Source organism: Artibeus jamaicensis, unplaced genomic scaffold (assembly GCF_021234435.1).
Source record: "Artibeus jamaicensis isolate MK-2021 breed Jamaican fruit bat unplaced genomic scaffold, CSHL_Jam_final contig_2170, whole genome shotgun sequence".
Taxonomy (NCBI): Eukaryota; Metazoa; Chordata; class Mammalia; order Chiroptera; family Phyllostomidae; genus Artibeus; species Artibeus jamaicensis.
In genome coordinates, this window is record NW_026521445.1 from 2,241,375 (window position 1) to 2,268,605 (window position 27,231).

Below are 27,231 nucleotides of genomic sequence, written 5' to 3' on the forward strand. Positions count from 1 at the left end.
ACAGTGGTGAAGAAAGATTGGAAATTGTTATTGGTGACAGTAAGAAGCGCGCTCCGTGATGACATCTCCGATGACCAGCCGAGAGAGACTGATGTTAGCTGGCGTGTATTACTACTTACCATGTGCTCTACTTTGTCAAGCACTTTAAGTGGATTATCTTTCTGATCCTTACAGCAACTCTGAGAAGTAAGCACTCTTGTAGGCTTATTTTATAGATGAGAAAATGAGGGCTTAGAAAGGCAGAGGCAGGCACGAGACCCTGCAAGTAGCAAATACTGGTTTACCCTGTAACACCGTTGGCATGTAAATGCTAGTCAGTGCTGGAGCTGATGGGCGGATCTGGGCGTGGATTCTGAGCCTGCGCTGGTAACCATTGAGTATCACTGCCTCTCACAGGGGAGAGAGAAAGCAGTACCTGGAGCGGAGCAGTAGTAGCCCTTTGTTCACGCAGCGTCCGAAGGGGGTGCATTCTTTGAATCCCCCGAACCGGCAGATACCAACTTTGAATTAGGGAATATAATTCCCTAATTATATTACAGTAGCTGATGCTCCTAACGAGGATCGCAAGTTATTAAAAGTGATTAAATTGCAATTGCACAGATGATGTGTGGCAGAATTGTACCCTTGAAAGTTGGACAATATATTGACCGATGTTACTTTCAATAAGTTTAATTTAAAAAACATGAACTACATATCAGAAAAGAAAGCATGATGAAATGATGCTTGATATACTTCATGTGCTAATCCAAGTTTGCCTAAAACAGGGAGATGTTTACCAGAAATTGATGTTAGAGATGCTGAGCCCACTTCAGAGCCAGCTCCAGTTGTCCTTATATGACTCTTAAATCATACAGACGCAATGGACTTTTAAGTGTAGGTCGTAAAGATAAATGCAAAGATAACACATCTCTCTTTTCGGGTAGCTGGTATACTGTCAGGACTTGCTTTGATGACAAGAAAGTCAGCTATCCTAACAAATAACTGTGGCTTTTTTTAATGGTTCCTTCCCTTATCTGCCAAAAGAATGGATGAGCCCTAAATTCATACATTCGAGGGCCAAATACTGACTTGCACTAGATTAACTTTTTGGCATGTTTGCTAATCTTTGCATCGTTTAGAGCAGAAAAGGTGTGATGAATAGAATCATTTCAGTTATGACTGTGATGTGGATAGAATTATTGAACCATACAGTTGTCAAAAAGTAGCATATAAGTGGGAATTAAAGATGTATGTGAGTAACTACTTCACTGACAAAAAGAAGTAATTATAAACTATTATAGCATTCTAAGTTAATTAATTTTGCTTGCCTCATTTTATATAGATGCCACTGGTGTCTGCCTATTAATTCCACTTTTCCTCAATATCTTTTCTTGGGTCAGCTCCTCTGTAACTTGCTGTATTTGGATGACTGTTGTATTCGTTTTTGCTTCGGTAACAAAAAAGGCTTCACCATCCTAGTAACTTACGTCAATGAGCATTTATTCTTTGCCTGTGTTCTGTGAGTTCTGTGGCTGGGCTGTAGCTGTTGGCGGCTCCCTGGACTCCACTGGGCTCCGCACGTCTTCTCGTTTGGAAACCCAGGCGAGAGGACAGCCCGAGCCCGGGCCTTGATACTCTGACAGCTGAGGGCAGGGATGTAATGAGAAGCATGCTGTCTCGTTGAAAGCTGCCTCATGGAGGTGACAAATATGCCATTTGCCCACATCTCATTGGCCAAAGAAGACCCCCAGCCAAGCCCAAAAATCACTGCATCGGGGACCTGCACTTACCCCACAGGATTTCCAGACAACCCACGGGGACATGGATGGGAGCTGTGATAGGACGGGAGTCAAGGGTTGGGACAATCCCATCTTTTCTACTATCATTGACTTCGCTATTCCCTTGTGGTTTAGTATTTGCATTGTTTCTAATTTTAACACTTATAAATAGCATTGCTCTAAATGTTGGTGAAGAAATTACTAGTATTTATTTGGAGAGTATTTCTGGGGATATGGTTTCCAAAGTTGGCTCTCTGGGTCAGAGGGCATGAATTGCTTGTAGATCTTATTACACAGGGCCAGATTGCTCTCTCCAAAGACTATCAGTTTATGGTACCATCATCAATATTTAAGTATCCAGCCTTCCTTGTATCTTGCTGGTGCTGTGGTTTGCAATGTTCATTTTATTAGTTTAGTCATTGTTTACAGCTTAATTTTTGTCATATTAATGATGGGATTTGAAAAGAAAAATTACAAGAACAAATTATATTGGTTTTCATCTATTAGTGAATAAAACAATGGCTACCTGTAATTTTCTTTTGGATTCTAATAGTCATTGTAAAATTACTCATTTCAATCCTCTCTTTGCTTTCTTGGTTGCATGTTTTACTCAGTATGCTGTTTCCTAAATACATATTTATCCTGACTTTCAAACAAAGCAGTGAAGAAAGTAAAAACAAAAGACGTACTTGATTTGAGGTTTTATAACTTTCATGTGAATCAACTCAGAGGGATTATTACTATGGCCCCGGGTCAGTGGCTGAACCTGTTCGGATACTGCCCTCTTGCCTGACTTTGGATGTCTTTAATTCCGTGGTTTTCAGACTCACCGATTGCCGTATGGTTTACCTAGCAGACTATACCAACTGAAACTTAAGAACCAGCCTTCCCTACCATTTTCCCCCTCAAACTGTAAACTAAAGCTTTTTATTACTAACTGTATCCTCTCCCTTGGTTTACTTTACAAAGTGTCATGTTGCCTGGTACCACACTTGTCTGTGGCTTCTGCTTAGAAATAGTGGCATCTAGACAGACCCACAGTACCCTTGGTTCTGTTTCCCATGAGGCTTTGCAACCTCGCAGCACAGGCAGAAATGCCTGCAGGGGAGAGAAGAGAAATCTTCAGGCTCGTGGGCAAGAATAGACTCTGTGTGTGTGTGTGTGTGTGTGTGTGTGTGTGTGTGTGTGTGTGTGTGTGTGTGTTGGGAAGGGAAGTGGGGCTGGCCTTGGGAAGTGACATTGGATTTTGCCACTGCCAGTGGAATGCAAATGCCTCCCCCCTCACTTAGCGGAGCAATGTCACAAATCCTCGGAACTGAGAAATCCACTCTGTGCTCGCAGGCACAGACTGGTGAAGCTTGTAAGAGACGTTACAGCTCTGTGGGAAGCAAGTCCAAGTGTGACGAGCAAGTTGGTGCGTGAACCAGACGTCAGGGTGTGAACCAGAGTTTATTAGAACAGCAGTAGTTGCCGATTTCGAAATGTTAAGAAGTGTGTTAATAGTGTGACTATCAAGACTCCTATTAGTGTTGAAGAATTATGAACTTGGACAGATTTGCCATGAAAGTCTTTGGATTTTTGTTCCTGAAATGATTTCTTATTTCAGTTTAACTTCATTTCGTATAAGTCTTCTTAGGATTTGTTGCAGATTTCTTTTGGAAGATGAAATGATGTAGTGTTGTAACAGGTACATTTTGGGGAAACTGGATTTTGAGGCTCAGAGCAAGTGAGAATGAGGGTGCTTTATGTTAACATAGGAGAAACTAAGTAAGTACAGGACAGGAACTTTTATTTAGAGTGTACTGCATTAAAATATGATGCTTGTTTGTATTAAATCGATACCTATCTCGGTTGAATTCATAAAAAGACTGTGGCTACGGAACTCTTCTCGAAGGCTGCCCTGCTCATTGTGAATGTTTTCTGAGACTACTCATAGTTTCAAAGACAAAAGAAGTGCTTGTGGTATGTTTTGCTTATCTGAATTCTGTATTTTGGGAGAGTTATGGCAAAGGGTCTGCACCTTTTGGGCCTGGGATGGACGGTCCCACATGTGTTGCCTCAGGTCACACAGTGTTACCTGGCCACTCCCCTGGGCTGTCTCATTTCTTTTCCGTTTTCCTGCTGGTGTTGTGTGTTGGCCCGCCAGTGGGAGCACTTATGCGGTGCGCGGTGGTCTGATGCGCCGCACCCCAAATTCAGATGTTGAAAATCTAACCGCCAAAGGGGATGGTATTAGGAGGTGTGTGTGTCATTGTGGAGGTGATTAGTGCCTTTATAAAAGAGACCCTACCCGCACGGAGTTCCCTACAGCCCTCTTTCATGCCAGGGTACAACGCAAAGTCTGCCACCCAGAAAGGGGTCCTTGCCTGTGTTGGAACCTTGGTCTTAGACTTCCAGCCACCAGAACCATAAGCAATAAGTTTCTATTGTTTATCAATTTCCCAGTCTGTGGTATTTGGTTACAGATGCCCGTGTAGACTAGGGCACAGCTCAACCTGATGGGTCGTTGTCAGGCAAATAGTTACAGTTGTGAGTACTAGGCTGTTCTAATGTACCTGCATCCATCGGTCTGTTTCACTAACATTGAATTTTAAATGTCACCAGTAGCTTTTTACGTATAGGACAGATCTGTGGTTCTTACAACCTGTTGTCTGTGATAATAGTGATCAGGACATGTTGATTGGTGTCCACGAGTTGTTCAAGGGTGTTTATAAGGAGGGCTGTGGCAGAAGCCTGTCAGTTTACCTCAGGTCTCCTTGCCATAGGTCACCAAGGATGCCTCTGTTTTGCTGGTGTGCTCAGCTGTCAAGTCCAAGTGCGTTTTGGGGTAGCCATCTTGTAAGTGACTCAGTGTCTTCTCTCCTTCCTCGCTTCCATGAAGACCTTGGTCCCACAAACACATACTTTGCCTGTGATCACTTGCCCAGAACACAGAGATTAGGGCTCGTCATTCTTGACTTCTGTGCCTGTGGGTATCACGCTGAAGCCCATTTTTAAAAACAACTGTACTTCAGTTCCTAGAGTGTCTTAGGAATCTGCTCACCAATTATCCTACCACTCAACATAGTCATTGTGTCTTTATGTTCCTTATATTCTTTCTAAACCTTGTATTAACTGTATAACTATGATCATGTCCTAAATATAGAATACATTCAGATAGAATAATACATCGAGAGAATACTTTTTGCTTTGCTTTTTCCCACACGTTCCAGACATACTTTTCTGTTTCTACATAGTTATAATGTATGTATAAGTTTAATGGAAATAGAATAAATACACTGAATTAGTACGTTAAAATCAGCAATTTCTATTTATTGATTATTTGTGGTATTTTGAGGGCTTTCTGGTTATTATAGAAAAACGCCATTCATCTCTTTATACAAGTAATGTCCGTCTTTTGTTCTGATTAATTCTTTGGGTTGAATTTCCAAAGAAGGATCACTGCATCACAGAAAGTAATGTACACATGTTTGTGTTCTTTTTTGGCAAAACCACCCTTCTAAGGATCCTCCAGTTTACGTGCTGCCAGATTTTCTAGTTTATAAGGCTTATACTTAGTCATTGTTTTGTTTTATAGATTACTATTCAATATTTATCAATAGGACGTTGCTGACTGACTTGGCGGCAAGGTCTCCCGTTAGTGGCCCTGGGCCAGTGCTCAGCGCAGGGTGATTAAGTGAGTGTTAGGGAGACGTGACGTCAGTGTCAGCATTTCCAGGGTTGTAACTATTCGCCTTTAAAAAAAAAAGAGTTTATTTATTTATTTTTAGAGAGGGGAAGGGAAGGAGACAGAAGGAAACTTCAATGTGTGGTTGCCTCTTGAGTGCCCCCTGCTGGGGACCTGGCTCCGAACCCAGGCATATGCCCTGACTGGGAATCAAACTGGTGACCCTTTGGTTTACAGGCCGGCACAATCCACTGAGCCACACCAACCAGGGCTGTAACTATTCACCTTTATGTGTGCTTTATTGATTTTGAAATGTTGGCTACAGATTTTATTTTGGGGGGCCAAAGGGCTATGCAGAGAAAAATTTTAGAAAACCACCAGAATGCAGTTGTCTGACACACTAAGTGTGGGCTAAGGCCTGTCCTGGCTGCCTTTCCGATTTTCCTGCTGGATTGATTGTGTTCGGTGAGGTGTTCTCAGCAGGTACTGCTATGAAATCCAGTCTGTTTTTTAACTACGTGGCTATTTGCAATCTTGGGTGTACCTACTAAAAGGAACTATTGTTATACTGATAGGATTTTTTGGTTAATGAAAGCAATACTAAAAAAAAGAGTTAAACATGCCATTCATGTTTAAAAACACCCTGAATAGGCAACCAAAGTACCAGCACGTGCAGTTGGCTCTCCTTACTTTATGCCAACGGGTAGGGTGACTTAATTCCCTTTATTCAGAATTTTTGAATGCTAGTCTGATTTGCGCAGACACTCAGCCCTTTGGGTTGGGAATGAGCTCAGTCCCCTCAGACAATTAGGCTTCTTGGTATAATCGCTCAGCTGGTGCCCGTCACTTCTGGTTGAACTCATCAGATTGAGTTCCTAGGAAGCAGAGCAAAAGACCAGACCCGATAAGTGGACAGAAGCGACTGTACCCAGACGGACGTCTCCAGTTGTTCTGAAGCATCTGGTCTGATTCTGACCCCTGGTCTCGAACTTCCCTGCCCCCTAGAGGCAGACACGCTCCTGCTCCTCCAGGGCAAGGCGCACCTTTGGCCTTTCTCTCCGTGTGTCACTTGCCCTGTTTCCTGCTACTTCAGGACTTTCTTTCTTTTCTTGTTTTCTATCTTTTCTGTCCCCTGTCATTTCCCCACCCACACTGCAGGCTTAAAAGGAAAAAGAAAGAACACTCTGAAAAGTCCCTGGATTTTCAAATGTGTTGCCCATGACCATGGCCCTTCTGCTGTGTCTGGGCCGGTCCATACTGGAGGGTAACCTTTCCCTTTCATTGGTGTATTTTGTGCCTGGGAGTGGTGTTCAAAGAACTCCTTCTCTACAAATGCTGGCTCTTTATGTATACTTTTTTCTTTCAGTGCCTGGGGATCTGGAGTCCTTACTAAGCAGACTCTAAAGGTAGTCTCCCATAATGCACGTTTGGTGATTAACAGGATATTTTCCCATATATTACTCTTTGCCCTAGGAAACCAAAGAGTGACTTCTTCGAATGGTATTTGGTGTGTGTACACTGTAACTCCAGCTCAGTTTTAATCACTTTGATCACACACACGTCTAAAAAAGCAACTACCCATTAAAAAGGCCCCACCATTATGAAGCTACTCCAGCTGGTTACTTGAGAATCCCTGAGGCCGTGTAAGATGAAACCGCTCTGGGCAGATGTGTAATGGGCCAAGTCCGTTTGGAATTTTTGCAACCTCTCCAACCATCCCCCATTATCACCCACGTGGCCGAGTGGAAAGTGCACTCCCGTGGAATTTCAGAAACTTGAGTCCTCCTCCTGCCACTAATTAGTTATTTTGGGTTTGGGCAGGGTGCTTAGCCACTCGTGACTCAGTTTCCTTGTCTTTATCGTGAGTTTGTTGGTCCAGGTGAATGCGATTTTCAGGTTCCTGGCTCTCCACCCCTTTGAAAATTCAATAGCTCTGCAAGATTTTGTGTTCCGACTCCTCGGTCGAATCTGTGGTCAGGGAAAGAAGGAAATCTCCGTGCGGTTCCTCGTCTCAGGAGAAATTACTTGTGCTCTGATTATTTTTGTCCAGGAAAACATTCAAGTAGCCTATTTAAATATTAAATTTAAAAAAAACTTTCTTTTTTGCAGTGATAGTTCATGTTATGTGAAAGATTCTGTGATGTACCCCACCCTGGGTTTTCCTTGTGAAAAATGAGGCTGGAATGTAGGCAGTGTATTTGTTATTGCATTCGTTGAAATTAAGGCTCGTTGTGTTTGGATATATTTTCAGAGCTTCACCCTGGCCATTGAGGTCATTTTAGACAGCGTCAGATGTTGCCCTGTCCAGGGCTGGAAATCACTGGGGTGAGGGCATGCGTGGAATTTAGCAGCAGTTTCTCTGTACTGTGGCAAAGGATACATATCCATTGCCCTTTGCGGAACACTCCTCTTTGTGACCTCGCAGACCTGACTTCCAAATCTCTCCCCAGACGTTTACCGGTCAGTCTTTCCGTGGCTCTGCAGGTGTTGAGAGTGTTGGCGGGTTGCTGTAGATTATGCACATGCCTCTTCGGCTTCTCCTGAGCTATATCCTCATGGGCATTGCATCATCTCCAGGGTTTTAGGTTTCCTGACACCCTCCACGGCAGATTTCCTTATAGCATACCCTTAGTACATGGGGCTTTTGAGAATTTCATAACTTATTTTGAAATCATTGGAGATGCTCAGGGGCATTTCAGACTGGAAGCTGGAAGCCCCCAGCCTAGAAAGCAGTACGTGATAAGGAAGAGAGGTCAGAGGAGATTGGGGGGTGGGTCAGCAACCTCCAGCCAGTGAGCCAGAGCTGATGTGTAGGGGTTGCCGGATGATGGGAGTGTCGTCTGAAAAAATAAACTTCACTGGACATGTGCTGTCCGTTTTTGCATCCTGTTCTATCTTGAGTCCTTTCATATTTTTAAAAGCACACCCGATGTTGCTTACTTTCCATTCTAAGTAATTGGATTTTTATTTAACCAAAAGTCTTTTCATTACACACCCAGACACATACAGTTTGTTTTTATTGCTGCAGAGTACCATTCTTTTCCTTTTACGGCCTTGAAACATGTGTACTGGTTTTACTTCTAGGCCAACTTTATCAAGGATCGGTTCCATAAGGTCGAAAATCAATTAGCCCCAAACCAAGAATCGATTTTCCCATGGAGGGGTGCTAAAGTCGGTGCTTATGTTCTGAGCTCTGCAGCAGGAGGGAAGGCTCCAGGCGTTGTAGCTGTGGCCAGGGCCCCTGGGACCAGCTGCCCGGGGGATGCTGCTGGACACCTGGGCTCCCATTCCCCTGGGGTCCTTCCCAGAAACTGTCTAGACGGCCCCAGTCGTCTCGTCCATGCCAGTTAAAGTAATTACTCTGGGTTCATTCTTCATTAGGAAAGGCTACCCATGAGGGGTGTGTGAGGAAAATGGGAAGCTAGGGGAAGAGGTGAGTAGCGATGGGCTCCTATGAGAGCAAGGTCCAAGGTCACTCTGTCATTAGAAAGATGGATCATGCCTATCTCAAGTCCTTTACAGTAAAAATGGCAGGATCACCCGAGGTTTAATAGCTCATTGTCTTCTATAAGCTCTTAGTCTCTTGTAACTGTGATTTGAGTCTTAAAAGTCAATAATTTTTATTATTTGGTATATAGTCAACTCCTCATCACCATTGCAGTTAAAAAAATCTTGCATTGATTTTTCTCTGCTTTTCTTTAAGGAAATCTCTTCTTCAAAAAAAATTTTTATTGACTTTAGAGAGAAATGAAGGGAAATGAAGAGAGAGAGAGACAGAGAGAGAGCAACAGTTTTGTGTTCCCTTTATTTGTGCATTCATTGGTTGATTTTTGTCTGTGCCCTGACCGGGGATGGAATTCCCAACCTTCGTGTATGGGGACAGTGCTCCAACCAATGGAGCTACCCAGGTTGGGGGTGGGGTGTCGCCCTGCTTCTTAATAGGCTTAGTGGCTGCCTCATTCTTCCTCTCTCTTACTCGTCCAGCATTTTAAGTGTAATCGATAGCATCTGCAATTTTCTTACATATTGAACGTGAAGTTGTGCATGGTTTTCTTGCTGGTTTTTTTTTTCTGATGGTCTTCACTTATTCACGTCCTTTATTTAAAATAGCCAGAGTCTGCCAACTGCACTTCTAGGCAACCTCCTCCACTTAGTACCATTTGGTTTAGACTCAAGGAATGTGAGCTATTTTTTTTAATGCCAGTTAAGCCAAGTGTGGCGTTTGTTTCAGAACCTAATGTAAACATGCATTGCACATGCATTCCTTGGTTTCACTCCACTGGTCTGGATATTTGTATTCTGCTCATTCCTTTTCTGAACACAGATAGTTATTGGAGTCTGTTGAATTAGCGAACTCTCGGTCAGTCATTTTGCAAGTTGTGTTTTCAGAAGGAGAGATACTTGTTTAATCAACAGCTTGCCTTAGTAGTGATTGTACCAACACCCAAATTGGCCATTTGGTTTTCTGTTAAAGCTACTTTTGAATCGTTAAGAGGCTATATTACTGATAGGAAATACGGGGAGAAAATGACCTAAGAATCTTCTGATTTATGTATTTTTTGCAAATTAAATAAAAGCAAAGCAAGACTCTCCAGACAGGGCTGCAGGTGCCTTGGACAAAGGGCAGGGACTGACGATGGACCGGTGTGGCCCACGCTGTCCGAACGGCTTCTTTGCCTCCTGCGAGGGGGGTCCCTGCTGAGCTCTCCTTGCTCTTCCTTGTTTCTGTGCATCTGCATGGTGATCACTCTTGTGTGTACTCGCGCTTTTCTCACAAGGCAGGGACCTGCTCCCTCAGTTGTGTTAGTCGTGTTTTTCAGAAACATCTTTTTGCTGTGTGTGCTGCAGTAGGTGGCTAAGAAGTCCTTTTTGTCACTAAGAGATTGTCACATACATTATGAGAACAGTGTCCATGTGTATGCATTCCCGTGAGAGGTGTTTTTATTCATGCTTTTAACACGCCGTGTGTAACCTGGACCTTGTACTGGTTTATGCCTTTTTAACAAAAGGGTTTTAAAAAAGCATCTAGCTGCTTTATTACTTGTTTGTTTTTCTTCCTATTGTTTCTCTTCTGCTTTATTTTTCTTTAACTGCCACTTCCTAAGATACATTTTGGGTGACTCTGCCCCTGCGGTTCCTTCTGTGAAGCGGACTGTGGACAGGGCCACTGCTGGGAATCTTTTCTTTCCCTCCGTTGTTATAAAAGGAGGGCATTCAGCCGCTTCGGAGAGACACCAGCCTGGGGTAAACAGCCACGTGGGCCAGGTGGGCAGGAAAGAAGGCTTATGACTTTCTTTTCATCAGCTCCGTGCGTGACCTCCAAGCAGGAGGTCAGGCAGTCCAACGTTGGAGTGAACTGGTGAAATGTTTTGCATTTATTTACAAGGCTCTTAATCACAAGACTGATTCCAATAACTCAGCAAGTCACAGTGATGGAGGAAAGTATATGAGGCATGCAGAGCAGTAAACAGGGGGGCTGGGGGGGCCTTCCAATGGCGTGTAGCCTGCTCTCCTGTCCCTGCTGGGCTCAGTGGAGTGAGTGCCAGCTAGTGAACCAGGGGGTCGCTGGTTCAGTTCCCAGTCAGGGCACATGGAGTAGAGGGTGCACAAGAGGCAACCATACATTGATGTTTCTCTCCCTCTCTTTCTCCCTCCCTTCCCCTCTGTCTCAAAACAAATAAATAAAATCTCTTAAGAAATAGCTGTTGTATTTAGAAGTAGAGCAAATAACAGACAACTCCACCCGTTCCTTATTCTCTCACACTTGGGCCCAGCCGACGTAGCCGTCCAGTGAGGTTTCAGGTGGTTTGGATGGTTTCTCTTGAGTCCTCAACTCAACAGGACCCGGTAGAAGCTTATTTTTGAAGATCCATCCTCTCTGTGTAAATAAACGACTTGATCATTATCTACTGTTTTTCATTCTTTGTGAAATGCATCATCCACCACAGGGGAGGATGGAGAATAACAATATTCTAAGCAAAAAAAGCTTATATCTGGAACAGTTCCTTGAATGCAGCATTTAATCACTTCATGACCTTAATGAACGAAGAAGTGAAATAAAGGATTGTTGTCCTGGAAGATAATTCATGAAATTCTAAAGAAGGTTGTCCCAAATCTACCTAGGAGGTCTCTCTATTTACTATTGGTAAATAGAGATTAGAGGCTTTGATAGGCTGGAATCAAATGTTCACTGGGTAGAAATGTCTCTGACATTGTCACATAATGTGGTGCTTCTTTATTTCCCCCAGGACAGTCATTTCATCCTTTGGAAAAGAAGTCCGTGGGTGCTGGGTTTTCAGGACCCAGTTCAGTCCTTTGACCAACACTGTTCGCTGTGCGCGAGGTGAAGTGGGGGTAGTAGTTGGGGTGATGGAAACACACCAAAGCGTGGTTTTTTTTTTCAGAGGGTTTTATTGCAAGTTCTTTGTATTTTAAGTCCCTGTTTTGCTTTTATTTTACGCTCTTTGTATTTTAAGTCCCTGCTTTTTGAAGAGGACTTTATTATAAACTGTACACATTTTGAGTCTTTTCTCTTTCCTTCCTTCCTCCTCCTGCCTTTATTTTCCCCCCTTTTTATTTTATCTCAGAAGAGAGATGCATTCTACTTTGCTGGTGTGCTTTCACAAATGTGCGTTTGTGACCCCTGCCTACTGCCGAGATGGGGTTTTTGGAGGTGGGTGGGTTAACTGATAATCCTTTCTTTAGCTCTTTTAGCTCTGTTGTCCTCATGAGATTTGGTGAGTTGACTTAGCAGTAGCATCTCATGTGTCTCCTTCCTCCCTCCCTCCCTTGGTCCCTCTCTTCCTCCTCCTTTCCAGCTTTAAAAACTGGTCTTTCTATCGCTCCTCTTGAAGCAGAGGAGTTACTGCCAGGCTCCTACTGTATTTTGCCACATATAATGCACTCATTTTGCCCATGTTTTTGAGGGAAAAAGGAGGCTGCGCATTATACATGGGCAGAAACTAATTCCCGTGTATAATGCGAGTCATACATGGAAACTGGTACTAAAACATGGGTGCGCATTATACACGAGAGCACATTATTTGCATGGGAAAATACGGTAATTGCGGTGTGGGCAGTAGGGAAACTTCCACTTTAAATTATGTCATTAGGGGTCACTCGCCGATTTAATTCAGGGAGGGCCCATCTCATGTGTCTCCTTTAGAGTCTATGTATGGATTGGTCTTTGTCTTAACTGTCTTAACCTTGATGGAAGGGCTCTCCCTGTCTGTTTTGGTTATTCGAGTTTTGGTGCAATAATGAGTTCAGAGAGGAGGAAGTAGCACGCACTGCGTCATGCAGACATGAAGTTTGCTTTGGGGGAGAACTTCGAGTCCCCTAGTGTGCTTTCACAGCCATGGAGGCAACCACGCTCCCTTGCGAAGGCTCAGGGACAGTACTGATGGCGTCAGCTGGATGGCGCAAGGCAGCCTTAGCAGAAGAAGGAGTAGCTGGGTCTGGAGGGGTGACTGGGGCCTCCAGGAGGGAGGAGGAGGAGAAAGGATGTGCTCAGGGGAGAGGAGGAAGGGACCTGGGAGAGGTGGAGAGTGGAGGCCTCTAAGTGTGGGGCAGGTTCAGGAAGCTGGGAGTCCCACCTGCCTGGTGCTTAGGGTGTGGGAGGGATGGGCATGGGAGTTGCTTCGCAGCTGGGATTTGATGGCAAATGTCTGAGCTGGGGAAACGTTTCCCTTCCCCTTTTAGTTCTTCTGGCTGGTCAAATAATTCAAATGACATGAAGCAGATTACCAGGAGAAAGTCAAAATTTTAATACGTGCCCCCAGGGAATTTACATACGCATGAGAATTCCAAAGAGAGTGAAGCCAAGTGAGGTATTTGTCATTTTGGACTAAGGAGGAAGGTAAGCAATTCACGGGTTGAAGAAGGAGAGCAAACGGCTGGTAAGTCAGCTCTCACGGGGGCACCCACAAACAACGGGGCACAAAAAAGAGTCCAGGGACAGATTTTTGCTCGCCTTCTCTCCCTGTCTGTCGTTCCTAATTCATAGATGCTAAGGTTCCCATCCCAAACAGGGTTTTCTATCGGAATCTCCTTAGGCAGGTAAAGGGGAGGCAAAACAAAACAAACAAACAAAAAAAACTCTTCTTGGCTTTGTCATGTTTTAATTGTTTTAGGCTCAAAATAATCTGCATGCTAGGGTGGCGCATTCTGTGGAGATTCACTCCCAGAACCTCACGTGGAAAAGGAATGTGTGTGAGCTTTCTATTCAAGAAGATTAGAATTTTCCGAGATGGAATTCTTAGTACCTGCCGTTTCACTGTGTTTTTTTCTTGGCTCAAAGCGAGTCCCGCGTTTTCAAGCCTAGACTGCCTTTCTGTCTCTATTTGACTCTGTCCCCAAAGAAGATAAATACGCAGTTCTCACAGCCACAGGCATGGCCTGGGTAAGCGCTCGGTGATGGAGGACCTCAAACACACTTTTATGAAACCACATTTGCCATTTGTTTTGCTCCGGTGCTAATCTGGCAAGAATGACGCCGCACAGGAAAGTCGACATAGCTTAATAAATCATCCGTTTTACAGGGACGCTAGGTTTCAGTCAACGTAATACCTGCCTTGCGGACATTTTTCAGTGATGACTCTTTCAAACTTGTCCCGGGCGGGGACAGCATATGTTATTTCGCTGGTCACTGCTGTCCCGACAAAGGGTAGTCTGAAGCACTGTGAATCACTTTTCAATTTGTATACGTAGCTCATCTTCTTACACGGTGAGCAGGCAAAACGGCCAAACCAAACAGAAAACATCAGACAGAAATTAGTGCTATGGCTTCACCTGTTGGAGGTGGGTGGGGAAGGGCGAGGACACTGGAGAGGCAAATCACTTATTTTGTGACCAGGCTTGTCTGCTAGGCATGTGCCAATACAGGGAGAGTTTTCCGGGGAGCCCAGGGGTGGGGGTGGAGTGGGCGGGGTGAGTCGGCCTCCTCTGGGCTGCGGTGGAGGTGCCTTTCCTGCTCTTAGGGTTCCTGCTCTTAGGGTTGGGCAAGAGGGGCCCAGAGTTCTGTGCTGGACGCCAGGAGCTCCTTCGACAGGATGCCCCTCTCTTGATCAGATATGGGAAAAGGCCTAAGTGAGAATATCAGCCCAGTTGTTGTTGGGCCAGGAAAGCTGCGTTTTGCCAAATGTTTCATTTCCAAGGGTGGTGACAGTGCAACATGTTTTTGAGAGAAGGAAGTCCAGTCCATTTTGTGGGATTAACAATGCGATGAATATAACATGCTGAACTGCATTTTTAAAAATTCCAGTACCGCGTCAGTGTGTCCTTGCCTTTTACTCCGAGGCCAGGCTTTTTGTGCCTAATGAAGGATGTCCCTGGAATTTGTCGACCGGTCCCCAGGCACTGCAGAGGTGCCATTTCCTGGCCTGCGCTGCCATTTTATTAAGTTAGAAGAGATATCGGGAGGAAGGATTTCTCCTCTTTTTAAAAAAAAATTTAAAAGATTTTATTTAGTTATGTTTTTAGAGACAGGAGAGGGGAGGGAGAAAGAGAGGGAAGAAACATCAGTATATGGTTGCCTCGTTTGAGCCCCCAACTGGGGACCTGGCCTGCAACCCAGGCATGTGCCCTGACTGGGAATCGAACTGGTGACTCTTTGGTTCACGGCCGGCACAATCCACTGAGCCACTCCAGCCAGGGACAGTGTCTTCTCTCACGGTTAGATGTACTGGGTCATGGCCTCAGCTACTGGAAGGGGATGGATGCCTGCTCGCTGTTGACTTGTGGGAAGGTACTTCCAGGAGACTGAATGGGGCTGAGGGCTTCTGCTTACCATATTTTTGCATATGCGATGTGCACTTTTTTGCCCAAATTTTTGAGGGAGAAATAAGGATGCACATTGGTACCCATTATACATGGGCAGTGGTAATTGCATATCTATGTAAATGTTTTTAATTCTTCTATTTACGCTTATGCGTTAAAAGTGTAACTCTAGAAAGCAACAACAACATCTGCACACAAAACAATACCCTGGAATACAACAACTGGTTTTGTCTCTAAATATAGATGAATGAAAAATTGAGTTAAGAATTAAAATGAGAGATTTGCTTCCTGAAAGTTTGGGCCCCAAACTTGGGTGTGCAGTATACACAGAGGCGCACTGTACAGGACAGGATATGGTATAGTGTGTGTCTTACACCAGCGCCTCAAGTACCTGCTCTGGTCCTAGGGGCACGCAGAGACTTCGTACACCAGGGTCCCGAGGGCCCGCAGCTCATCTCTGTTGGAGTCTTGATTGTGTGGTGCTGCGCGTGGCACAGCGCAGGGCAGTGACTGGTTTGAGCTTGGGGGGTTTGGTGAGGCTGGATCTGATGATGGTGGTGGTGTTGGCGCTTCACTATCTCAGAGTCCCTGCCCTGCCAGCCTGGAAGCTCATTAAAATGAGGTGCCTGCAAAGGACTCCAGATAGTGGGGATCACACTGTGTCCCGGTAGAGCCTTGGGGTCTGAACTCTAACAAATTTCTGGATAGCTTTTCAGTTGGAAAAGTGCTGGTTCATAGCTCTCCATCCACACACAACTGTGCTAAGCCCACTTTGAAATTTTGAAGAATCTCATCTCAAATGGTCCAGTGATGGGATGGTGGGTGAGTGGCCCAGAGCCCGTCTTAGGCAGCAGCGGGGCTCATATGTGCAGCATGTCTTAAAATTGTGGCATCTTTGCAGAGAGCTTGAGAGTCTGTTCAAGCACTAAGTTCATTGCCCTGTGACAGGGGGTGCTTTATCCCGTTTGAGGGATAAACAGGCGATTGATTTTGCTCCCTGGGACTCTCAGTTGAAAGTACTTGCTGCTGTGGAAGTTGTAGCCTGGGAACATCCAGATGACAAAAAACAAATAAAACTTACCATTTTAGCCATTTTTCAGCATGCAGTTCACTAGTGTCCAATATGCTCACATTGGTTGTGCGCCAGATCTCTAGGAAGTTTGCACCTTACAAACTTGAAACTCTAGTCCCACGAAACAACAGTTCTTCCTCCTACCATCCTCTGGTAACCACTGTCCTGTTTCCATGAATTTGACTGTTTTAGATACCTCACATAAGTGGAACACACAGTATTTGTCTTTTTGTGACCGGTTTATTTCTCTTAGCGTGATGTCCTCAAGGTTCGTCTGTGTCGTAGCAGCATCCGAGTTTCCTTCCTTTTTAGGGCTGAATCATATTCCATTGCATGCACAGACCACGTTTTTGTTTATCCATTCATCTGTCAGTGGCCCCTTGGGTTGCTTTTACCTCTTGGCTAATGTGACTAGTGCTGTTATGAACATGGTGTGCAAAAATATCTTTGAGATCCTGCTTCCAATTCTTTTGGGAATATAACCGGAATTGGAATTGCTGAATCACGTGGCAGTTCTATCTTTAATTGTTTTGGGAACCTCCAATACTGTTTTCTCTATAGCAACTCTAGTGAATTTACATTCCCATCAACAGTGTACAAGAGTCCCACATTCTCTGCATTCTTGCCAACACTTATTTTCTGGTTTTAGTTTTTCAGTCCTCACCCGAGGATATGTTTGACTTTAGAGACAGAGGAAGGGGGTGGGAGAGAGAGAGACACAGAGAAACGTCCATGTGAGAGAGGAACATGAATTGGTCATCTCCCATATGCACCCTGACCTGGGATCGCAGCCTAGGTGTGTGCCCTGACCGGATGGTGAACCTGTAACTTTTTAGTGTATTGGACAACTCTCCAAACAACTGGGCCCCGTGGCCAGGGCCAGGGCTATTTTCTGTTTTTGTTTTTCTATTTTGTGGTGGGGCTTTTGTTTGTTTGTTTGTTTTTAAGACATTGATTAGAGAGAGGGGAAGGGAAGGAGAAAGAGAGGAAGAGAAACATCATTGTGTGGTTGCCTCTCATGTGCCCCCTACTGGGGACCTGGCCTGCAACCCAGGCATGTGCCCTGACTGGGAATCAAACTGGCGACCCTTTGATTTTCAGGCCAGCACTTAATCCACTGAGCCACACCAGCCAGGTCTATTTTCTGGTTTTTTTTTTTTGAGACCGGCTATCCTAATGGTTATAAGGTGGTATCTCATTGTGGTTTTAGTTTTCATTTCTCCAATGACTAGTGACGTTGAACATTTTTTCATGTGCTTCTTAAGGCCATTGTTTTGCATTTTACTATCTAGTAGCTTTAAATCTGGGAGCCTTCCAAAGCTGTAAAAATGTATTCCCTATCATTGCCTTGGTGTAACATGGGAGAATCTTCTCAGGGTGATTGTGTTCCCTCCTGCACAGAAGCACATCGAGGAGCCAATAAAGAATCAGCAACTAAAACTAAGGACCCTTGCTTGTGGCTTTAACTCTTGGAGAATATAACCAAATACCTTCAGCATCCTGGCGCATGTTTAGACCTACCCAGAAAAATTCCAAACACATTGAGAGGATTTCCAGCTGCTGGCCCGTTGTTACGGGGTCACTTTTCATCCTGAGAACACTAGTCTGTGGAATACGATTCAGCAGTTTGAGGTGAGGTTGTGAAGGGAAGTTGGGGGGCGCGAAAAGGAGTCGTTGAAGGGACTGAACTTTTCTCAGGACGCTGAATCATCTCTTAATGGCAGAGCTTAGCGTGCGCAGAAAGGGCTGGTGAACTGAAGGCAGCCGAGTAAGAAAAGGAAATAAAGGATCATCTCCCCCAACTCTGTTGCTCTGTCGTTAGATGGTACTGACTAGAACAAAAGAAAGTTGGTCGAGTCAGTCTGGTGAAAAGAACAGTAATGTCTAAAACGCCTCAAATCCTGGAGAAGAGTCCATTTAACTCTGTGACAGCTAATTAGTAGTTTCAGGGTTAAAAGGCACACCCGTTGCAAATTTCATTCTAGAATTTAATATGCTAGGGTGAGCCCTGGGGCACTGGGGATTATTGAAGAAAAGGTACCTGTGTTGGGGCCTTGACTTCTAAGATGTGCTTTTCTGATAGAGCGTTCGTGTGGAGTACCCACGTCTGCAGCCTTAGAAACGGCCTTAGAAACATTCCTGTCTCTTCACTGTCTGGTTAGCAGACCTGAAGGGCTGGGAGGGGATCGTCTGGGCATTTTTTTAGCTGGTAGGTTAATGGTTAACTCCTACAGCACAGCCAGACATAACACCTAATCTTTGATGAGACCTACTGCTCAGAATGAATAATGGTTAACCATTCCTTACCTCTGACTAAGACCATATACCTTCCATACTTGTAAACATCTGAGGCTGTGAAGGATTTTTTTTTCTTCTGCAAATAAAATTTACATAGCACAGAAGTTTTATGACTCATTCCTTGCAAAGAAAGCAGGTGGTGTCCATGAATAGTTTGCAGCCTTTTAGGGACTAGTAGAATGATTGCTCCCAAATTCATTTAACTCTATCATGGCCTTGTCGTGAGAGAGACCAACCAATATAAAATGGGTTTTCCCACTGTGCAAAATATGGGGAAAAATAGCCCTCTTGTTAGCAGAAGAGTCTTTTAAAAAGTCTTCTGGGCAGCATGTAAGAGTGAAATTTTCTTATTTATGGGGTACAGTCAACTGGACTGGAGAAAGATAAAAAATAAAATCAAACAAAGGAAGCCAAGAAAGATTTGAGGTTTCCCTCTCCTCAGAGGGGCAGCTTCGAGCTGGGTGCAATGCCAGTGACCTGGGGGTTGTCTCGCAGGAGTCAGTCCCCTCGTTCCCGGCTAACGAGCTGGGGTCACCCGGTTCATGAACTGGGATGCAGCTTCAGGGTCACCATTAGTTATGAAGCTTTTGGTGCTTGTGCCTACTTAAGAACATTCTATAAACATTAGAAATAGCCTTTATGTTTTTTTTGTTTTAAAAAGCTTGGCTGAAAATCAGTTTTTGCCTGTCCTGAGAAGTGTGTCCCTAATGGTGTTAATGATTTCACACTTGCTATCAGGGTCCCAGTTTCCGTCCCTGGTAATCTAGCTCCGCAGTCCTTCCCAGTTTCCTTTGTTTCTAGAGCCTGTCTGTTGTCTAAGCTGAGGGTGGCTGGCTGCGGAGCCAGTGTCTCTCTGGCTGGGATTTACCCGAGAGGTCGTTGGAAATCAGTTCTGGAGTGACAACTGAATCTGGGTGGGAGTATTTCTTGCTTATTACAAACTCTTAAGTTCAAAAAGAAAAAAGAAAGGACTTCTGGTCACAATGGAGGCATAGGCAGACATGGCTTGCCTCCTTGCACAACCACATCAAAATCACAACTGAAATATAGAGCAACCGTCACTCAGAACCATCAGAAATAGAGTTGAATGGAAGCTTGACAGCTACGGAATTAAAGAAACCACATCCATCCAGACTGGTAGCAGGGGCACGGATGTGGGATGAATGGGCTGGTCCCTCACCTATGTGTGATGGATAAAAATTCGGAAGGGATATCTCAGGAGCAAAGAGTACCAGCTCCATAGCAGGCCCCCCAACCAAAGGTAGCCCCACCTACTCAGACTCGCTCCCTCCCGGCTACAGCACCAGGGTAGCAGCTTGAAAGGCACCAGTGGTATATAAGGGAGGACCGAAGTGTGTGGCATCAGGGTGAGCAGAGGCCATTGTCCCTTTTGTAAACCCTCCTCAAACACAGCTGGCAAGCTGGTGCCATATTTGATACTCCATCCACCTGACCAACACTATTTGACCCACCTTGGAGATCCCTAGAGACTCTGCCCCACAAAACTTACGGGCCCACCCAAGCTGCTTTTCCATATGCACGGCTGATCTTGGCTCATGCTTCACAACTTCCTAAATCCTCTCAAACAAGCAACACCTGGCCTCAGTGAGCCCCTGACTTGGTGTTAGCAGCAGCCAGCCTAGATTCACAGCTAGGCTTTGCATGGTAACAAGTAGCAGCCATCTCAGATTCCTTTATAGCTCAGGCAGGGTGGTCCTGGGCAGAACACCGGCAGAGGCTAACCTTGGCCTCCACTACCTGGGAAACCTCAGGGCCAGTGCACCCAGCGGACAGCTACAGACCACATTGGAGTACCTCCACCACGCCCCTGCACAGCTGATGCTCTGTGGAAGGCGGAGGTTAGTGGTCAATGCTCACAGCCAATCATTGCAGCTGACTAGTGTGGGTAAATCCCTTCCATTGATCTGTCGACAGCAACCAAGGCTCAACTACAAGAGGAGGGTGTAGTCAGCCCTCAAGAAGGACACACTCTGAGTACCCAACTTGGGTGAGAGAGGAGGCTGTGCCACTGGACCCTACAAGACACCTAGTATATTAGGCCACACTTCCAAGACACAGAGTCAAAGCAGCTCTACGTACTACATAGAAATAAACACAGGAGGCTATCAAAGTAAGGAGACAAAGAAACATGGCCCAAATGAAAGAACAGGTCAACATTCCAGAAAAAGACCTAAACAGAATGGACATAAGCGGTCAGATGCAAAGTTCAAAACACTGTTTATAAGGATGCTCAGGGAACTTTGTGAGGACCTCAGTAGCATAAAAAAGATCCAGTGAGAAACAAAGGATGCACTTGTTGAAATAAAGAACAGTTTACAGGGAAACCACAGTACAGTGGATGAAGCTGAGAATCAAATCAGTGATTTGGAACATAAGGAAGCAAAAAACAACCAATCAGAACAACAAGAAGAAAAAAGAATCCAAAAAATAAACCAACAATAGTGTAAGCAGCCTCTGGGACAACTTTAGAGGTCCAACATTCCCATCACAGGGGTGCCAGAAGGAGAAGAGGAAGAACAAGAAATTGGAAATCTGTTTGAAAAAAGTAATGAAGGAAAACTTCCCTAATTTGGTGAAGGAAATAGACATGCTAGTCCAGGAAGCACAGAGGATCCTAAACAAGATGGATGCAAAGAGGCCCGCCCCCAAAACACATCATAATTAAAATGCCAAAGGTTAAACATAAAGAGACAATCTTAAAATCAGCAAGAGAAAAGAAATTAGTTGCCTACAGGGGAGTTCTCATAAGACTGTCAGCTGATTTCTCAAAAGAAACTTTTCAGGCTAGAAGGGATTGGCAAGAAATATTCAAAGTCATGAAAAGCAGGAACCTACAGCCAAGATTGCTCTACCCAGCAAAGCTATAATTTAGAATTGAAGGGCAGATAAAGAGTTTACCAGACAGGAAAAAACTAAAAGAGTTCATCATCACCAAACCATTATTATATGAAATATTGAAGGGACTTACTTAAGAAAAAGGTCAAAACTATGAACAATAAAATGGCAAAAAATACGTATCTATCAACAATTGAATCTAAAAAAAAAAACAAGTCAGAACAGAGACAGAATCACGGATACGGAGAGCATTTTGATAGTTGTCAGATGGGAGGGGATTAAGTACAAACAGGTAGTTACAGAATAGCCATGGGGATGTAAAGTACAGTATAGGAAATGGAGTAGCCAAAGAGTTTGTACCCACGGACAGGAACAACGACATGGGGATTGTCTGAGGGCATGGTGGGTGCTGGGTGGAGGGGGGCAGGGCTGGAAAAATCAGGACCACCATTATAGCATAATCAATAAAGACTGAGCTCTTTCCTCTGTAGCTAAGGTTTCTGAGGACGTTCTAAGGGCTGGCTGTATCTCCCATTTGAACTTGCACGTGGCTGGTATCCTCACCTCGCAGACACTGCCTTTGGAAAGGGGCCAAGCATTTCTTAACAGCCACAGTGCATGTTTCTGTCTTTATCTTATTTGACTTCCCTTGGGAATTTGACATTGACCATGGCTGCCTCCTTGGCCCCGCCGGTGTTGTTGCCCCTACCCTGGGTGTTCCCTTTCACTGCCCGTTGAGGGTGCTTCTCTGTCCATCACCCGTTGACTGCAGGTGTGTTCTGGCATTTGACCCTCAGCCCCCCACCCCCTCGGCCCGACAGTTTTCTCAGGGGTGTTCACCTATAACTCAGACCCCTCTCTTCAGGGCCCACACATTCCAGCTGCCTGCTGGATTTTCCATGCGATTGACCGCAAATATCTTAAACTCAGAATGCCGCGAATGGAATTCATTTGGTTTCTTCTCAGACCCGCTCCTGTTCCTATATTCCGTATCTTGGTGCTGGTGTCACCTCCTGATGAGTTAAAGAAACAGCCGCTTGAGTCGACCGAATAAATTTCTCATTCCTCTTACCTTTTTAATGCTGTGAACACCCAGCCCATTTCCTTGCTCTAAGGTGGCTTTTTCAGAGTCAGCATATACCTTACCTTCTGCAGAAGGAGTCCCCAGAACTTTGGGCCTAGTCCCTTATCCTGGGGTATGTGAAGTTTTGTTTACCTATTGATCCATCCTTGATTGAGTTTAGCTGTGGCCAAGGTCATGCCATAGTCTCCCCAGGGCCTAGCAGAGTGGTACCTTGGAAATGTGTAATTTGCTGAAAGTGGCTGATGGGTGGGCTGCCCTTGGCATTCAGAGATGGGGCTGGGAGGTCAGCTACGGGCTTGCTGGCCCCGAAAGCCCTATTTCTGTGGTGCCCGTCATTTGTTGGCTTAAAGTTGGATGTGGTGGCTATGGAAGGTGCCAGAGGGCAGGAGGTAGTTATGCTGCAGTGGGAAGAACACAGACTTGCAAGACTTTGCTCTAAGGCCTAGGGAAGAATAATGTATGAGAAGCACCTGATAAGAGCTGGTCCTCAATAATGATATGTTTGGGGCCATGACCCAGGGGCTGGGCTAGGTGCTCGGATACAGCCGCGACAGGAAGGTTCTCTGTCTGACTCAGTAGCAGTGGGTGGTGGTCCCAATCCTCACCTGTGTTCTGATTCTGCAAGGTGAAGGTCTTCTCAGAGGTGAGGCTCCGGGGAGGCCGTGGCAGCTGCTTTATGTTCCATAACGGAAGTTGGAAGAGCTTTCTCTAGTCTCAAACGGACTCGCCCACATTTTTATAACTAGTGTGGAAGAATCAGAAAAAGATGACGTCACTGATAGTGTTGTAAGGACCAATTCCTGATGCTGCAGTTTAGAGAAAGTACCTGAGTTTTCTCTTTCTCGCACTTCTTGTAACAAGGAAGCTCTGCGTACAAAATGGTTTGAGTCCTGGGAACCACCAGTTAGTTGCTCTAGGCCTGTTCTTCCTGGGCAGAGCTCAGAGACTCACCTGTGAGATAACATAAATAAGTAAAAAGACATAAGGCACCAGCCCTGGCCAAGTAGCTCAGTTGGTTAGAGCATCTTCTCAACGTGCCAAGGCTGCCAGTTCGATCTCTGTTCAGGCCACATACAAGGGTCAACCCATGAATGCATGAATAAATGGAATAACAAATTGGTGTTTCTCTCTCTCTCTCTCAAGTTAATAAATTAAAAAAACTTAAAGACATAAAGCAAAGCTTGCTGGAGTATGTGAAGTCAGGTATGTTTGCTGCTGAACAGGTAGAAATATTTTTTTAAATATTTTATTTATTTATTTTTTTAGAGAGAGGGGAAGGAGAAAGTGGGAGAGAAACATCAATGTGTGGTTGCCTCTCATGTGTCCCCCACTGGGAACCTGGCCCGCACGCAACCCAGGTATGTGCCCTGACGGGGAATCGAACCAGTGACCCTTTGCTTCACGGGCCCATGCTCAATCCACTGAGCTACACCAGCCAGGGCCAGGTAGAAATATTTTATATGCAGATAAAATAAAAACAACTCATTGTTGCTGTTAGTTGGAGCTCTTCCTGCAGCTAAATATGTCACATGATTTTCTCCAATGCCCCCAACGGCTTGTTCAGAGACCAACGTGACATTAGGAGGCTCATGAGACTGCAGAGTGGAAGCGGCGTGTTGTGCTCCAAGAGAGGAAAGCCTGAGCCCCCGGAGAGCCCGTGGGGATGTACAGTCCTGCCCCGAGACTGGAAGTGAGATCTGTTTTTGATCACTCTGTTTTGTAAACTCTGTTTCTAAAGTTTATCTTGCCTTACAAATGTACACCTGCACGTTGCAGATAAGAACGGAAGAAGAGCAGCCGATGATGAGTGTGTGTCTGTGTTTGACTGAGGCTCAGCCCTCCTGACTACTGAGCTGTGTCAAAGTGCCGTGTCCTGAACGTCTCTCCACGCCTTTCCCCACCCCAGCCCCGACCCTCTCCATGTGCCGGGTCTGAGTATATGTTATTAGAGATTATTCTGAAGACCTAATGGGTTAGTCTTTGGGAAGTAGCACTTAGAATGTCTGTCATGGTGAACACTTGTCTTGCCATTTTATTGCTAATCTTTTAGTGTTTATTTATTAACAAAATTGTATTTAAACTTTACTTAGAATGGTATGTTGATCCAAATATAAACTAATATTATGATTTTTTGTAACTTGAGTTTAAAACACAGGGTTCCCTTTATTAATTGGATTTTGTCGTTTTGTTTGGAATTTTCTTTTGGGTAGCTTGTCTACTTTCGTGGGGTTAGGCTGCTAATATATAGCATCAATAATCTATACTAGTAGTTTTTTTAATTACAAATTTGAGCAACTGATTTAATTTTTCTACAACCTTTAAAAACATTGAGGGAGACCTGCTTACATCCCATGCACATAATTGATAGGAAGTGAGTATTCGTCCAGCAGGTTTTAATGTCCAGTAGCAGGACAGCATCTACGCAGCAGGCTGGACATTGAACCGAGTCTCACCACCTCCCTGTGTCACTCATGCTTTTCACATGTGTTTCTGTTATTATTTTCAGTGTTGTTGAGCTGTCTGTTATTGAGGAACTCTTTTATGTAATCAAACAACTCTACCTTTGTTTTCCATAATTCTTCAAATTCATTTGACATTCAGCCACCATAGTTTCTCCAAAGCTTAAATTAAAATGCCTATCATTTTTCCTTAGCTTTAGAATAATAAAAAATTTTGCCCTGGCTGATGTGGCTCAGTGTATTGAGCTCTGGCCTGCAAACCAAAGGGTCACCGGTTTAATTCCTAGTCAGGGCACATGCCTGGGTTGCTGGCCAGGTCCCAAGAAGGGCGCACCCGAAAGGTAAACCACACATTGATGTTTCTCTCCTTCTCTTTCTCCCTCCCTTCCCCTTGCTAAAATTAAATAAATAAAATCCTTAAAAAATAAAATTAAAAAAATTTAACTAATATTACAAATGTTTTTCAGGGCTTATCACGTGCTGGGCACTATTTGCATACATTTTTTTACTTTAACCTTTACCTCGCTGTGAGCCTCATTATTGGAAGATGAGGCTCATTTTGCACCTGGGAAAAACAGGCTTTCAAAGTGCACATCCTTTGCCCAGCTAGTAGGGAACGGAACTGGATTAGACCCAGTGTCTGTGTCTAGCTGCTGCAATAACAATTTTTCAAAAATTGCTCTTAGAATTGGGTCTGTGTATGGCATGAGAAATATGTTTAAGTTAATTTTTCCCCATAAATATACCCAGTGGTCCCAACTCATTTGCTCGATAAGTGTTTATTAAGCCCCTCTTACGTTCCAGCACAGTGTTAGGTAGAAACTCAACAGGGATAAGACAGGCATAGGGTCACTTCTTAAAGAGTTTATACTTACTTGTTCTTAGAATTCTTGTTACGGTTTCATTGATTAAGTGTTCTGTGCTCAACCAGGTCCCTTATAGCTTATGAGCCAGTAATACTATCATACTCACGTGATAATATTATTCAAACACAAGAAGACAAATTTAGCATTTTTTGTCCAGTTCCATCACTGTTTGTCACATTATTCCTTGAACTTGGCAGTTTCTAAAAACTGCACAGCCTATCAAATTGGAATACATTTTTATCTTCACTATTGGGCATAGCGAATCCTTCACTAATGGTGTTTTACATCATTTCTAACAGTAATAAATAAGCACCAAGTACCAGGAGTTTTTACATCTTTAATGCTCACAGCAATCCTGAATGAATGGATCTGTGTTGTCCTCATATTAATGATGCGGGGACCTGAGGCCCCACGGGCCCCTCTGATACGGTTACAGGCAGGCCTCTGCCGGCTTCAGCTTTATCTCATACTTTATTATGAAGACCTTAGACAGGCTGTAACAAACTATACCTCCGTCCCCTTCTGTGGTGGCCCTGGGTCCTTATATCTTATACAAGGGTGGTTCCTTATATATAATACAAAAGTAGGTTTACAGCTGTTCCTATGGAAATTAACAAATAATAATATAGGAATAAACAGCAAACCTACTTTTGCCTCAGACCTGTACATCGGAATCTAGTGAGACCTGTGATAATCTGATTCCTGACCACTTCTTTCTCTCTGCTCCTCAGCGCTTCTGACACCTTAGGATGATGTTCTTCTCTAGAGCTATTGACATCTCTCTCATATTTGGAACCAAAAAAAGCATTGTCATTTTCTGAGTTCATGGAGGAGGGTATTGGCGGCTTTCTTCTGTTGCTAAAAGGGTGGCATTGATATAAGAAGCCTGTCAAATAGAGAGTGCTCAGGAGAGGGGACACCATGTCATATGGAAGGACTTGGCAAGTCGGGGTGTTTGAACAAAGTTTGAATTGACTTGGGGTAGCCGAAGGGGAGTGCGGATTTGCCTGGGAAGGGGACCGGGTAGATCTGTGGCCCCTTCTCACCTGGAATGTGGAGCCCAAGTCCATCTCTTGTCCCAGAGGCTAAGATGATTTCTCAGGTACCTTTCTTAATTGCCACAAGTATATCAACAACACGGACATAAGTTGGTATATTTGGGAGCATGTTCTGGGAAGAACTTGTATTCTTGGGCACATTCTCACTGAGGTCTTTGAATTAAGTATAAAGCCCAAATGCCACCCACTAGAATTGTGACTCGTGGCCTAGAAGGAGAAAATGTCACACAGGCATTGCTGCTGGAAACAGTTGCAGGTGGACCCTGTCGTCTGCCCTTGGCCTCTTCAGGTGGCTGGTACAGATGTGTCACCAGGAGCAAGAGTTTCCGTGGGAAGT

General features: G+C 44.5%; 1 protein-coding gene across 3 annotated transcripts in view; it reads left to right on the top strand.

Moving 5' to 3' along the window:
• PTPN14 (protein tyrosine phosphatase non-receptor type 14) overlaps positions 1 to 27,231 on the top strand; it is a 157,088-nt gene that overhangs the window by 12,580 nt on the left and 117,277 nt on the right. The window contains exon 1 of one of the 3 annotated variants that reach the window (XM_053658342.1): positions 24,125 to 24,201. The exons of the other annotated variants lie outside the window; for them this stretch is intronic. The gene's annotated coding sequence lies outside the window, so the exon portion shown is untranslated. Of the gene's footprint in view, positions 1 to 24,124; positions 24,202 to 27,231 lie in introns of those variants that run through there. 3 annotated transcript variants of the gene reach the window in all.